We start from the raw sequence: 12195 nt of genomic DNA on the forward strand, positions 1-12195 counted from the left end.
AAGTTATAGGCATGAAAGTGTAAGAACTCAACAGGGCCCTTACTCCTCTTTCTTTGTCTGATTCTTGAGGAAGGGTCCGTTGAATTCTTAATGATCATGATCATAATATTTTGGTCGTATAAATGACAACAAATGGATCACTTTTCCGATGATTTTTTGAAAAATGAACTCAATTTCAATTAATTGATTCATAGCATCTCTGCTCTTCGATAGTATCTATCGATACTTTCAAGGTTAGAAGAAAAAAGGAATCACTCAATTGGATGACACAATACAATATATATTTAATATTTCTTTTTTTTCTGTCGACCAGATTCAAACCTTTTCTGAACTAGTCTAACCTTACTCGATTTATTTTAGTATTTCATCAAAGTTTGAAATTATTTTATAAGGTTATCGCCTTGATTCTATTTTATCAAAAAAATCGGTAAGAGTTCCTTCTCTTTTTTGGTTGTCCATTCACTTAGTATATTATACTTATTTCGACTTATTTTATACTTATTATATTATCCTTATTACTTGTTCTATTATAAGTAAATCGAAAAAATAAAGGGTTCTGAAAAATCTGGAAAAATCGAAACTAAGAATAGAAATCTTTGACGAACGGGTCCCAGGTTATTTATTATTTCGACACAAGAAAGAATTTTACACACCTTTTCTTGTGTCAGAAGGCTAGAAAGACGAAGAATACTCCCTGTAATTATTTGTTCCCCTCATTTAATTTATTCTTCCTTTCTATTCTCCACTTATATCTCTTATGTTTGAGTATCTACTCAAATTAGAATTTAGAAAACAAAACCTATTCTGTAACATTTCAAATCTGACACTGACAATGAGGAATATAATTACACCCCCAATTTGGTCCAATTTAGATTGAAAAAGAAGAAAAAAGAGGTAAAGACAAATGATCTTCTTCACAATATACATATTTTGTTTTGAATTTTGAATGCGGTAAAAGCAATTCCTAGAGAGAAGAAAAACAAGCAAAAGACTTTTCATCCCTTTTTTCATTATACCTAACCTAATTGCCAGGAATAATTTGTTCTTTTTACAAATTTGATGTTGATAAATCCACAGATCTAGAAATTCATTTCGGACACTGAGACCTTCTCAAACTGTTTCTTTTTAAGAACCAAAAGATTTGTGCAAAAACAATAGATGCCAAGAAGAACAAAAGACCTTGGACGCGTAGTGGGTCTTGAAGTACTATTTCTGCATCCCCTGACCAAATCCACCCACATTAGGATTAATTATTTAATGGTTGATCAGGTTTGATAGATTCACCCTCTGAAACAAAGTTTCTGGTCCTGGGGGATAATATCAACCACTTGATGTCCATCAAGGCATCCGTTATGGTTATTTCGTACCCCCCTTTTCTTTTCGTGTGATTTTGCTTACTATACCTGTTGCCGTAGCATTATAAATGATATTGTTACTTTTGTTTCCCGTCAGGATAAATCTGGCCCCTTCCCTATTTCCGCCTACGTATATGGGATATTTTAAGAAATGAGCATCCTTATTACTAGGATCTGCAGGGGAAAGAATAGGAAGAATTGATTTCACTATATATTTTACCAGGAACAGGACCTATCACAAGAATATTTTTCTTAGTAGGGCGGTAGTTCTGAAAAAGACAGATTTCCTATCTTTTCTTTCATCTCAGGCGAAATACAGATCAGGCAGGGACAACTCAAACCCCTCTGGTAAAATAAGAACAGCACCACATTCAAACCCCTTTCTTACCATTAGCAAGAACTTGTTTCGATTGCATATCATAAGGAATTCTAACAACCGCTTCAAATACAGTATCAGGAAGTACCGCTTGTGGAACCTCAATATCCACAGGTTTTATTCGCTAAATGGCAATTGGCACATACAATACGCCTTGTTGCTTCTCATGGATTTCATACCTGCTGCGCAAAAATGGGATATGCATTTTGAAATGGAAGCCCCGGTTATTATATAGATCATGAGCGATACGGGAAATGGATCCAGAATAATCTCCTCCTTTATCCAAGAAAAAATATTTCTAGTTTGCATGGTCCAATCATTGATCCAAAAATTTCTACAATAAAATTAGGTAGGTCACTAGTATGGTTCCCTAGCCACGATTCTGCTATTTACTTTTACTGAAAACTGAAAAAAAAATGACTGAAACAGAGGAGAAATTGTATTCTCTGATGGGTAGAAAAGAGTAAAGTAAATTACGACTTTGCATGCTTTGCTTATCTCGAAAGTAAGAAAAAATTCTAATTGAATCCGTGAATCATTTTCAGTCGTTCATTGAATGATAAATAACTTCTAAGTGACGGAAGGATACACGATTTAAATAACAGAAAGATCCAATATTTTAAAATTGTATCTAGAATGACTGGAAGAGTAGAAACAAGACCAGATATAATTTGATCATTATGAGCAAATCCAAAATCTTTATATATAGAGGCAATCATTGGTTTCCCAACCGTGGGGTGAATGAAATCTATACATAAATCTGTTAATAAAAGAATAGAAAAGCTTTTATTGTGTCGCTTAAATTATATAGGAATTCTTGACCCAAGAGTTAAGAATAAAGTTCTTCATTCCCAAAATAGAATAACCGCTTAGAATAACGAAACAGATTAGATTGGTCGAGAAGTGCAAAATCGTATGGATATGATCCTCATTGTGCAGCTTGATCAATTGGATCGTTTCTTTTGGATTCCTATACGAAGCTTTTGTAGATGTGTTTCCGGGTATTCTTTTATCATTTCGTCCAACAGGAAGAGTTCCTCTACTTCTATGAATTGTTCTGAAATACTCTTTTCTTGAATATCATTCAAAAAAGTTTCAGATTACCTAATATCCCACCAATTAGTAATCCAAGATTTCGAACTTTTATTAAATGAAGAGATCCACCAGAACAAAAATACTATAGATACAAGATATAGAGAAGAGGGAGTGCTTTCTTTTTACCATTTTTCATCTATGAGTTGTTAATGAGCCCACCTCTTTCGTTGACTTTATGTGATCTAATCTTTCTATCAAGCATACCTTTCATTATATTATAAAGTAGGGCCCCATGAATCTATTCTCTGTTTTTTTGATTCAGTTGCTTAGCCCTTGAATCTAATTGAATCTAAAAAGAATACAGAATATAGAAAATAAGAATCCACTTTGAATTCGAATGAAATATATATATTATTGTTATATTGTTTTTGTTTCCATATATCTCAATTGATCAAATTCAAAGCAATTGCCCTCTTTTGATAACTGCCCGAAAGAACCGCTTCAAATAATAAAGATTGTTCTATTCAGATTTTGAGACGAAAGGGCGCCCTGTCTATATCAAGATCGCAATCAAATATGTCGAAAATTTTCGCGGGTTATCTAAACTATATATGGTCTAGAGTCCAGCAATAATTGAAAAAAAATTGGAAAAAATATTATGCTGATCAAAAATGAGTGACAAAAAAAGACAGAAAAGTTATCATTACGTTTATCATTATGTTATGAAAGAAAATCACTTGTTTGGTTCTTTGGTTCTTAAGGAGCACAAAAGAAAGGATAAAGGGAGGGGCCGATTGAGAAAAGAAAAGTAGAAAATTTACAAGATATGATCTATCTGTATCTAACATATCAACTCCAAATATTACAAATAAAAAGCGAAAGTCTTTATTTCGATTTGATATATGAGATGAATCCAATATTTCGATTTCTTGCTTATTTTTTTACTGAATTAAGTTGAGCGGTTTTACATTTACAGACGCATAAAAACTATTTTGTGGACAAAAAAACTGTTTTTTATGTTATGACTCTTCCGTATACGTCCGCTTTGGTTTGAATGGGCATTCTGAAGAAACTTCAGTTTAGTTCTGCTATAGAAAAAGGATTCTTGGATTGAGGCTTTTTCCTCCCGGCAGAAAGCTTTTATTCTGCAATTCATTTCAAAAGACTTTAATCGGTACACGCAAAAAATAGGCCAATTCAGCGGCTTTTTGTTCAATTTCGCGTGAGTCAAATTCTCATCAGCAGTACGAGGTCGAGGAACGGCCCCTGGACTCTGATTTCCATATAAAGGACACGACGAGCATAAATACCCTCTTTAACTTCTATTCTGATGGACTGAATATCTTTCATAGGAATCGTAGAAAGATGCGACGATTTTTCAGGAAAAACCCAACGAAAATACAGACTATTCCTCCTTTCTATCGAATCGATCTTCACCACTGCCTACATTCCAAAAATTGTACTGCACCACAAAATGGAACTAATAAAGAGGAATGCAGATCCCATAGAAGACATCCACGATTCCTTGTGGAAAAAAAACTATTTGCTGAGACGGAAATAAAGATGTCAAATTCCTACCAAGATAACTAGAAAGTTCCAACTAATAAAAACCTAATGAACCAAAAAAAGGATAAAGGCCCAGCAAAAATTGCTTGTTTTCGAGATCCACTATAAATTCTATCCATATAGATTCTGATCCGCCAACTCATACATACTAGATCCAGTTGCATTTTATTCGAATTGAGAGAATAACCAAAAAATTCGACTTTACTTTTTGTTTCGAAGTAACTCTCATCAACTAGTACTATTTTGATATGAACTTTTAGAAGGAATTCATCAAATTGCTTCGATCTAAATCATCCCCTTATATGATCGCCTATACGGATCTACTAGATATATAGACTTTAATTTAATACATCCGTTCGGTACCGATCCACTTACTATAATTCATTTAACCTATACCATGTTTACGTATGCATAAGAGGGCTTTTTCATTTATGTTCGGTTCGGGTAAGCCGGATGTTATACAATATTCTACTAAATGAGTATCCATGACATCTAAGTCTTGAAAAAAATAGATAAGATTTGGTCTTGGCCCCATCGAATCTAAAAAATCTTAGTTTTTGAACATACAAAGATAAAAGCCATTGCAATTGCCGGAAATACTAGGCCTACTAAAGGCACAAAATAGAGGAAAACTGCTGAAAGTTGTCATAAAATGGGTACCTCAATTTAATATTTGTACCTGTTATTGTTATATTGTTTAGTTAGAAATATATCTTATAACGATTATATTATAATTCGTATATTATACTAAGTATATCTAAATACTAAAGTATATCTAAGCGAATCTATATATCTAATAGATATCTAATAAGTGCAAAGAATGTAGAATTAAATAAAAGGACTTGCCCATCTTTTTAAATCAAATAAAATAGATGTATGTGATAAGATAATCCACTTTCTTTGTTATCTTGCTTTATTCTTACTTTTCTTATTATTCTCTTGTTTCTTGTCTTCTAATTTGCATTTTTGAATTTAATAAAGAAAGAGTTTATTACAAATTGTCGAAGATTCGATTCGTTAGAATCCGATCAAGAACAGGGATTATTAGTAAAAATAGAATTTTCAGGAGATATAGAAAGATGCAAAACTCTATATTTCTATTCTATTTTTCTCTATTTAAATTCTATATACATACGCAATAGAGGGAGATAAAATTCGTTTTGTTGTCTCTCCAAATTCAATTTCATTTCACTGAAGGAAAAATTCGCTTTTTATCTTGTTGCTAGAGGTTTACTCATTAGTAATATCGGATAATGATAATAATAATTATCCACATAATTTGTTTTTCGACAATTCCTTTTTTTGTCACAAAGTCAAAGCCCATTACGCGGGCTTTGACTTTGATTCTGATAAACTAACTAACTACCTTTTCACTACAAATAAAAAAATTTCACTTAAGACTCTACTTGATTGAATTTTGATTCAAAGGAAAAACCGTGAGCTGGAATAACTAACTCACTCAGAACACCTTTTAAAAAGATTACGTGGTACGATTGGATCAGATAAACCCTTATGGAATAAATATTCCAGCCGCCACTATGAACCTTCCGGTATTGTTTTTATTCAATGTTTGCTCAATTACTCTTTTACCCTAAATGGAATATAAGCATTGGGTTCAGCAATAATGATATCCCCAACATACCAAACTCGCAGTCACTCCACCAGTAGTAGGAGATGTAAAATTGATACATAAAATAACTTTTTATTTGATTGATAATCATATAAAGCGGAAGATATTTTAGCCATTTGCATCAAGCTCAAACTTCCTTCTTGCATGCGTGCTCCTCCGGAAGCACACACTAGAATAAGAGGTAAAAATTATTGGTAGCATATTCGATCAAACGAACCATTTTCTCGCCTACTACAGATCCCATACTCCCCCATAAACTGAAAATCCATAACCCCGATTACTATAGGAATACCGTTTAGGTGACCCATTACCTGTTTGAATAGCCTCAGTTAATCCTGTCTTTCTTTGATAAAAATCAATACGATCTTTATAAAGCTCTTCTTCAGACTGAAATTCAATGGGATCCAGAGAGATCATGTCTTCATCCATGGGACCCCAAGTGCCTGGATCAATCGAAAGTTCGATTCTATCTGAACTCCTCATTTCAAATGATATCCACATTGTTCACAAATATTCATTTTTTGAATTAAGCGATTTCTTATAATTTACTCCATAACAATTTTCGCATTCGCATTGAACCCACAAATCCTTGTATAGATCAAGATCATTAGAACTTTCTTTTAGAGTTAAATCATTACCATTTTCACGAGTTATTATATCGAAATTCTTGCCTTCACTACTATTTCCACCTTCGCCGCAAATGTAATTATAAATATAATTATCATTGGAATTGTCACTCTACAAAAAATGGAACTATCAATACAGATTTGAGAACGAAGATAAGAGTCAATACAACTAATAATGTAGTTATTCCAACCACAGTTAGTATCATTTATCATACAAGTTAAAATGATAGTAGGGCTCATCATTTTCGATCCATTATTCATATAACTAGAATTATGATAACTATAAAAAACTTTCTAGTTCACTCAAAAAGAATGATCATTGTTAAGCTCAAAATTTGATTTTCACTATCAATATAACCAGAATAACGGTCCTGATTACTATCCCTAATTAAAAGGTGTCATCAGAAATGAAATTCCGAATGTCTTTGACGTCAACTAAATGATCAACCTTACTGTAATAACTAGAGCTGTCACTACAATCATGAATGTTTTTATCCGTATCATTTTCTAGTCGGGTCTTCGTTTACAGTAGTATTTTCAACAGGACCAAGGCGGCTATCCATTGATTTACTTAGCCCACATCTGTATTCTAATTCTCCATAGACAAGATCAAATTGAACCATGATTTTTCCATAGAAGCTTTCTTGCCTCTATTTCCATGAAAGTACAGTAGATGAATAGTCATTCATTGAAAAATCAATTGAATATTTTATTTCCTATCAGAATACGCATACTAGATACAATCACTGGGGTTATTAACGAACAATGAGTGAATATTGAAAGAAACGATTCTCTTTGGCGAGAAACTAGGTAGCAGTTCATTATATATGATAGGATAGAGCTCTTTTCTTTTGAATTAGAAATATCAATTTTTCAATTAGAAATAGTGATTTCCCCATGTTGTGTAAAATCCACTGAAAAAATTGAAAAAAATTTTCTCCTATCAAGAACCTTTTCGTAAAATCTCGTCTACTAATACAATAAGTTTCTATTCCAACACGGAGCCAAAAGGACAACATACAGGATGGGTAGAAGAGTTTGTGATGCTTGGCTCGATCCATAATCCAAAACCGTGGTATATAGGATGAAAAGAATACACCAATCCTGAGGATCCATACTTAGGATTAATTATGGACCCAGAGAAAATTTGAGTTGTGTTTAGTCTTTTATTTTTGTATTTAAGATCTTGTATATCTAGATAAAAAATATATCTATCAAAATATAGACAATAGAATCAGCTCAATCCTTTTAGTAAAGATTGGGCCGAGGTTAATTACAATTCAACAAACCGACAGTAATTACTGGATTACAAAGTATCCATTGCTTCAATTCAAATTTGATTTATGAAGCTGGTTTATCTCATTTTCCACTTTATCTAATTTATCCACAAATCGAATTCAAATTTGATCGCCTTCCATTCTTCACAAGCAACAGCTAGTTCAGGACTCCATTTGCTAGCCTCTTGAGATAATTTCATTACCCTCGCGGGCAAGGTCACATCCCTCATTACGAGCTTGTACACATGCTTCTAAAGCTACTCGATTAGCTACAGCACCGGTGCATTTCCCCAAGGGTGTCCTAAGGTTCCTCCACCGATTGTGGTACGGAATCATCTCCCAAGATCTCAGTCAAAGCGAGCATATGCCAAACATGAATACCCCAGAAGCTACAGGCAGAACACCTGGCATAGAAACCCAATCTTGAGGTGAAATAAATACCAGCTGATCTCTTTTCAATAAAATCATGCACGTAGTAAATCAACAAAGCCCAAAGTTGTGTCCCTTTCTCCTTCAAGTTTACCTACTACTGTACCAGCGTGAATATGATCTCCACCAGACATACGTAAAGCTTTAGCTAGTACACGAGTGCATACCATGATTCTTCTGTCTATCAATAACTGCGTGCATTGCGCGATGGATGTGAAAGTAGACCATTATCTCGGCAATAATGAGCCAAGCTAGTATTTGCGGTGAACCCACCTGTTAAGTAGTCGTGCATTACGATAGGACTCCCAATTCTCTAGCACATGGCCCTTTTGATCATTTCTTCACATGTACCTGCAGTAGCATTCAAGTAATGCCCTTTGATTTCACCTGTTTCAGCCTGTGATTTAAAAATTGCTTCGGCACAAAATAAGAAACAGTCTCTCAGCGCATAAATGGTTGGGGTTCACATTCTCATCATCTTTGGTAAATCAAGCCGCCACGTAGACATTCATAAACTGCTCTACCGTAGTTCTTAGCGGATAACCCCAATTTAGGTTTAATAGTACATCCTAATGGGGGCGACCATACTTTCAATTTATCTCTTTCAACCTGGATGCCATGAGGCGGGCCTGGAAAGTTTTAATATAAGCAGTAGGGACTCGCAGATCCTCTAGACGTAGAGCGCGCAGGGCTTTGAACCCAAATACATTACCCACAATGGAAGTAAACATGTTAGTAACAGAACCTTCTTCAAAAAGGTCTAAAGGGTGGCTACATAACATATATATTGATCTTCTTCTCGGAACGGGCTCAATGTCGTAGCATCGCCCTTTGTAACGATCAAGGCTGGTAAGCCCATCGGTCCACAGTTGTCCATGTACCAGTAGAAGATTCAGCAGCTACGGCCCCTGCTTCCTCAGGCGGAACTCCGGGTTGAGGAGTTACTCGGAAGGCTGCCAGATATCAGTATCTTTGACTTCATATTCAGGGTATAATAAGTCAATTTATACTCTTTAACACCAGCTGAATCAACACTTTAGTCTCTGTTTGTGGTGACATAAGTCCTCCTACAACTCATGAATTAAAATTCTCGCAACAACAAGGTCTACTCGATATAAATGAGGAGTTAATGAAACCTTTGAAGAAATCTTTCAAAAATTATCAACGAATCCGAAAGGTTCCTTATTAGACCATAGTATTTGATTCATAAATACATCATTATTCTATATTCTTTCATATGTATGGCGCAACCTGATCCGTGTTTTCAAGTTTATAATTCCTTTTTTTTGAATCAAAATTCTAAATGCAAATGAAATAAATGAAATAGAAATAGATAGAAATAGATAAATAATATAAAATAATACTAATATATATTAGAATATATATAATAGAATAGATAAATATATAATAGAATTAATATTCTAACATCTAATATAAATTATATATTATAAGCTCAATAAAATAAAATTCACCCTTGACAGTAATATATATTTGTATGTAAATCCTAGATGTGAAAACAGGCGTAATTCGGCCAAATGAAAAAAGGAATATAGATGGAAAAGGGGAGGTTGGACGTAAGTAAAAAAATCGATATGCTAAAATAAAATATGAAATGAAATTGAAACAAGGCTAATGAGATAGAAATAAGGAATCATAAATAGAGTTCGGGTTCGAATTCCTGAGATAATATGGATGGTGTTGCCTATAATGATGGACAAATGAAGACTCTCCCAAAATTTTTATTTATCCACTTCCTATTTTGAAAATAGGTTGGTTGAACTTAAAAATTCCTTCATTGAATAAGGAACCAATCCAATTGCATGCACTTGAATTGGATGGGACCAACGAAATCGAGCGCTAACCCCCATTTCTTATTGAATTAACCGATCAACCTCCTGTCGAAGATTTATTTTGTATTAGATAATTTTGGAAAAAAAAAAATTGACATATTTCACTTTATTATGAAAATAAATCCTACTACTTCTGTTCCTGGAGTTTCCACGCTTGAAAAAGAAAATCTGGGGCGTATTTCTCAAATCATCGGTCCAGTACTGGATAACCTTTCCCCGGGCAAGATGCCTAATATTTACAACGCCCTAGTAGTTAAGGTCAAGATACCGCCGGTCAACAAATTAATGTAACTTGTGAGGTACAGCAATTATTAAAATAATCGAGTTAGAGCTGTAGCTATAGCGCTACAGATGGTCTAACGGAGAGAATGAAGTGATTGACACGGGAGCTGCTCTAAGTGTTCCAGTCGGCGGAGCGACCCTAGGACGAATTTTAACGTGCTTGGGGAGCCGTTGATAATTAGGTCCTGTAGATACTCTTTTAACATCCCTATGAAAGCCTCACAAGGGTTTATGTACAAGAACAGGCAAGCCCCTATGGGTTGTATCCGAAGACATGGAAAGAGATGTTTTATGTCAGCAACAGAAGCCCAAGCTCATGGAATTGTGGATCTTGTGGCAGTTAAATAAGTTAAATAACAAATAGCAATAGCAACGATTTAACACCAATCCACAATTTAATTAAGATTGATTTAATCCCTCTTCTTTCCTTCTTAACTTAAGCCTAAAGCCTAAGGGGTTAATATTTTATCTATTAAATAGAAAAAAGTAATTCAGAATCATCTGGTTAGGATCGATCTAAACCAGTCTATTATGTATATAATTCAGTATGCCAACTATTAAACAACTTATTAGAAATGCAAGACAGCCAATTAGAAATGTCACAAATCCCCTGCTCTTGGGGATGTCCTCAGCGCCGAGAACATGTACTAGGGTGTATGTGCGACTTGTTCAGATCATGGGCTGAGAAAAAAGAAACAACTTTTCAGTATCAACAGTCCGTACCAGTGAATAGAATGGGGTTCGTCCGTTCACTATCTAAAAAGCTAGATCTACCATATCCTTCTATTGTGTATGAAATTTATGGTTTCCATTGGCGCAAATCCAATCTTAGAATTTAAGATGAGAAAAATTCCCCATTGGTAGCAAATGCTTATCCATTAAGCAGGAAAATCCTATTTAAAAAGCAAAAGATTATGCTTCGACTCTTGCAAAACGGACTAACAGGGTCAGCTGCCCAATTAATCCTCATCCTTACATACCGTTACTGTATAAGATAGATCTCGTTGTGAAAGATCTATTACTGGAAAATTTATGAGTAGAGCCGAAGGTGTGAACTGTACAAGTTACCAATTAAATGAAGGAATGAGCTCCGGTGTATAGAGAGGACCTCACCGTTTAGAAGTAACCATAAAACGATGGAACCCTATTTATTTATCCATTTCTATTTACTCCTTTATTTTAGTTAATATGCTTTTTTGATACCTAGTATCAATACAATTTCTTATTTCAAGGCGAAATAAATGCCTAGAAAAAGGAAAATCGTGGTCAGGACGGTTAGAGTAGCAAAAGCCATTGGATTTTTATTTTATACATTGGAAGAATCCGTTTTGTTATTAATAGACTAGAAAGAATAACTGAAAGAAAATTAGTTATTCATCAAAATTTCTTTTATTCAATGACCAGAATTAAACGGGGATATATGGCTCGTAGACGTCGAAAAAAATTAGTTTATTTGCATCAAACTTTCAGGGCTCATTCAAGACTTACTCGAACTATTACTCAACAAAGAATAAGAGCTTTGGTTTCGGCTCATCAGGATAGAGATAGGAAAAAAGGTTTTTCGTCGTTTGTGGATCACTCGAATAAATGCAGTAATTCGTGGGGTGGGGTATCCTATAGTTATAGTCGATTAATACAATCTGTACAAAAAGAAACAGTTGCTTCTGAATCGTAAAATACTTGCACAAATAGCTATCTCAAATAGGAATTGTCTTTATATGATTTCCAACGAGATTAGAAAATAAGGAGATCGGAAGAATCCAACGATG

At 34.2% G+C, this 12195-nt stretch overlaps 1 pseudogene; it reads right to left on the bottom strand.

Moving 5' to 3' along the window:
- Positions 1-6193: 6193 nt before the first annotated feature.
- LOC128288819 (ribulose bisphosphate carboxylase large chain-like) lies at positions 6194-9353 on the bottom strand (annotated as a pseudogene).
- Positions 9354-12195: the final 2842 nt, after the last annotated feature.

The sequence above is a fragment of the Gossypium arboreum genome, unplaced genomic scaffold, assembly GCF_025698485.1.
Source record: "Gossypium arboreum isolate Shixiya-1 unplaced genomic scaffold, ASM2569848v2 Contig00296, whole genome shotgun sequence".
Taxonomy (NCBI): Eukaryota; Viridiplantae; Streptophyta; class Magnoliopsida; order Malvales; family Malvaceae; genus Gossypium; species Gossypium arboreum.